The sequence below is a fragment of the Rhincodon typus genome, chromosome 20 (assembly GCF_021869965.1).
Source record: "Rhincodon typus isolate 14 chromosome 20, sRhiTyp1.1, whole genome shotgun sequence".
Classification (NCBI taxonomy): domain Eukaryota; kingdom Metazoa; phylum Chordata; class Chondrichthyes; order Orectolobiformes; family Rhincodontidae; genus Rhincodon; species Rhincodon typus.
Genome location: NC_063351.1, coordinates 7,839,181 through 7,843,443, shown reverse-complemented (window position 1 = coordinate 7,843,443; position 4,263 = coordinate 7,839,181).

Genomic DNA, 4,263 nt, shown 5'->3' with positions numbered 1-4,263 from the left:
GGAGGGGAGATTTTGAAGCTTGTGAAATCCACATTGATACCATTGGGGTGCAGGGTTCCCAAGCAGAATATGAGTTGCTGTTCCTGCAACCTTCGGGTGGCATCGTTGTGGCACTGCAGGAGGCCCAGGATGGACATGTTGTTTGAGGAATGGGAGGGGGAGTTGAAATGGTTCGCGACTGGGAGGTGCAGTTGTTTATTGCGAACCGAGTGTAGGTGTTCTGCAAAGCGGTCCCTGAGCGTCTGCTTGGTTTCCCCTACGTAGAGGAGGCCACAACGGGTACAGCGGATGCAGTATACCACATTGGCAGATGTGCAGGTGAACATCTGCTTGATGTGGAAAGTCTTCTTGGGGCCTGGGATGGGGGTGAGGGAGGAGGTATGGGGGTAGGTGTAGCACTTCCTGCGGTTGCAGGGAAAAGTGCCAGGTGTGGTGGGGCTGGAGGGGAGTGTGGAGCGGACAGGGCAGTCATGGAGAGAGTGGTCTCTCCGGAAAGCAGATAAGGGTGGGGAGGGAAAGATGTCTTTGGTGGTGGGGTCGGATTGCAGATGGCGGAAGTGTCAGAGGATGATGCGTTGGATCCGGAGGTTGGTGGGGTGGTACGTGAGGACGAGGGGCATTCTTTTTTGGTTCTTATTGCGTGGATGGGGTGTGAGGGATGAGTTGCGGGAAATGTGGGAGACACGGTTGAGGGTGTTCTCGACCACTGAGGGGGGGAAGTTACGGTCCTTGAAAAACGAGGACAACTGAGATGTACGGGAGTGGAATACCTCATCCTGGGAGCAGATGCAGCGGAGGCGAAGGAATTGGGAATAGCGGATAGCATTTTTGCAGGAAGGTGGGTGGGAGGAGGAGTATTCTAGGTAGCTGTGGGAGTCGGTGGGCTTGAAATGAATATCGGTTTCTAGGTGGTTGCCCGAGATGGAGACAGAGAGGTCCAGGAAGGAGAGAGAGGTATTAGAGATGGTCCAGGTAAATTTAAGGTTGGGGTGGAAGGTGTTGGTGAAGTGGATGAACTGTTTGAGCTCCTCGTGGGAGCACGAGGCGGCGTCGATACAGTCATCAATGTAACGGAGGAAGAGGTGGGGTTTAGGGCCGGTGTAGCTTTGGAAGAGGGATTGTTCCACGTAACCTACAAAGAGGCAGGCGTAGCTTGGGCCCATGCGGGTACCCATGGCCACCCCCTTTGTCTGTAGGAAGTGGGAGGAATTGAAAGAGAAGTTGTTGAGGGTGAGGACGAGTTCGGCTAAGCGGATGAGGGTATCAGTGGAGGGGGACTGGTCGGGCCTGCGGGACAGGAAGAAGCGGAGGGCCTTAAGGCCATCTGCATGGAGAATGAAGGTGTAGAGGGACTGGACGTCCATGGTAAAGATGAGGTGTTGGGGACCGGGGAATTGGAAGTTCTGGAGGAGGTGGAGGGCGTGGGTGGTGTCACGGACATAGGTAGGGAGTTCCTGGACCAAGGGGGAGAAAATGGAGTCTAGATAGTTGGAGATCAGTTCGGTGGGGCAGGAGCAGGTGGAGACAATGGGTCGACCAGGGCATTCAGGTTTGTGGATTTTGGGAAGGAGATAGAAGCGGGCGTTGCAGGGTTGGGGAACGATGAGGTGGGAGGTCACCTGAGGTGATGAGGTTGTGGATGGCTTGGGAGATGATGGTTTGGTGCTCGGGGGTGGGGTCATGATCAAGGGGGCGGTAGGAGGAGGTGTCGGAGAGTTGGCGTCTGGCCTCGGCGATGTAGAGGTCAGTGCGCCATACTACAACTGCGCCTCCCTTGTCCGCGGGTTTTATGGTGAGGTTGGGATTGGAGCGGAGGGCTGCACATTCTGTGGAGAAGAGGTTGGAGTGGGTGAGAGGGGTGGAGAGGTTGAGGTGATTGATGTCTCGACGGCAGTTGGAGATGAAGAGGTCAAGGGAGGGTAGGAGGCCTTGGGGTGGTGTCCAGGAGGAGGGGGTGTGTTGGAAGCGGGAGAAGGGGTCAGTAGAGGGAGGGTTAGGTTCACGGTTAAAGAAGTAAGCGTGGAGGCGGAGGCGGCGGAAAAACTGCTCTATGTCCAAGCGTGAGCGGTATTCGTTGATGTGTGGGTGGAGGGTGACAAAGGTGAGCCCTTTACTGAGGACTGACCGTTCGTCCTCAGTAAGGGGTAGGTCCAAGCTTCAAAATCTCCCCTCCCCCCACCGCATCCCAAAACCAGTCCAGCTCGTCCCCGCCTCCCTAACCTGTTCTTCCTCCCACCTATCCCCACCTCCCACCTCCCACCTCCCACCTCCCACCTCAAGCCGCACCCCCATCTCCTACCTACTAACCTCATCCTACCCGCTTGACCTGTCAGTCCTCCCTGGACTGACCTATCCCCTCCCTAACTCCCCACCTACACTCACCTTTACTGGCTCCATCTCCGCCTCTTCGACCTGTTTGTTTCCTCTCCACCTATCCTCTCCTCTATCCATCTTCTATCCGCCTCCCACTCTCTCCCTATTTATTTCAGCACCCCCTTTCCCTCCCCCATTTCTGATGAAGGGTCTAGGCCCGAAACGTCAGCCTTCCTGCTCCTATGATGCTGCTTGGCCTGCTGTGTCCATCCAACTCTGCACCTTGTTCGACCGATGTTGCTTGGCTCTCGCCCAGATGCACCTTTAATTGTACCCAGCAGGGAGCACCACACATACCTGAGTAAACCAGGCAGAGAGCCTTCTGGCCCAACAGGTTGATGTGCCAGTGTTTGTTCAGAGACCTGCAGGATAGAATCCCTTCCTGCATGGACTGAGTTACAACAGCCGTGCTCCTGTTCAAATAGGCTCACGCTCTCCTTGTGTGTGTGGGATGGTCCGTTAGCTCAGTTGGCTGGGCAGCTGGTTTGCAAGGCAGCTTGATGCCAACAGAGTGGGTTCAAATCCCACACTGGCTGAGGATAGAATTGTAGAACCCTATAGTGTGAAAGCAGGCCATTCAGTCCTTGAGTCCATGGCAACTCTCCAAAGAGCATCCCACCCTACCCTGTAGCCCTGCATTTTCCCACGGCTAATCCACCTAATCTACACATACCTGAACACTATGGGCAATTTAGCCGGGCCAATGCACCTAACCTGCACATCTTTGGACTGTGGGAGGAAACCCATGCAGACGTGGGGAGAATGTGCAAACTCCACACTTGAGACTGGAATCGAACCTGGATCCCTGGCACTGTGAGGCAGCTGTGCTAACCACTGAGCCACCATGCAACCCCTGTACTGTGAAGGCCTCTCCTTCTCAACCTCATGTCTTGCCTGAGGCATGGTGACCCTCAGGTTAATCCACCAACAGTCGTCTCTCTCTAATGAGAGAGCTGTCCTCTGGGACTATGCTTACTTTACCTTTCCCTCTCACAGTTTACACTGAGGTGCAGGCGTGATCGTTTTCAAGTCTCAAGTAAGGGTCACAATGGGAGAACTTTAGGGAAAAACTGCTTTGAAGTGTTAAGTAGAGGTCAAGTGGGTTTAAGAAGTTCTCCAGAGATCTGTGGAATTCTTTAAAGATGTAAACCAAGTTTGAGACAGTGCTGGATTTACACTTGACTTCAGGTTTTGCTTGCACCTTTACTGTCTGCATTCAAGGCTTGAATTATGAGTCTTTACACTGGTACAATACTGGCATTGGAACTGTAAGTTTGATGTCACCAGTCTGAACACAGTCAGAGAACTCTGCAGACTTTGCTTGAAATTTGCAAGAATTTGAAAAAGCTACTGGCAGATTATTGACCACTTGGGTTTGAGGTGTGACTATCTGTGTTATAAATATTACCTGATATTCCAGTGATACCAATTCAAATGGATATTGGACAGTGTTTGTAATGGATGGATTCTGTAAGAGGTGGTGTATCCAAATGATGTACCTGAGTGGCATTTGGAGATTTTTTTTTACTCATGTCGCTGACTGTCCAGCAGTTACTGCCCATCCCTAGTTGCCCTTGAGAAGGTGGTGGTGAGCTGTCTTCTTTAACCACTGCAGTCCACATGTTATGGGTAGATCCACAATGCTGACGGGGAGGGAATTGCAGGATTTTCACCCAAATGCATGCAGATTGTGTCGAATGCAACTTCCCATTGAGGAATTGAACCCATTCTCCTGCGTGACAGGCAGGGATACTACCCACTACACTAGTGAGGAGTAGATCATCCACCCCGTTTATGGGGAAGTAATCCCTTAGTTCTTGATGACAGAAATGTCATAATGAATGTCTGTCCAGGTATTGGTAAGTTCACATCGTGTTTAGTAAGTTTTCT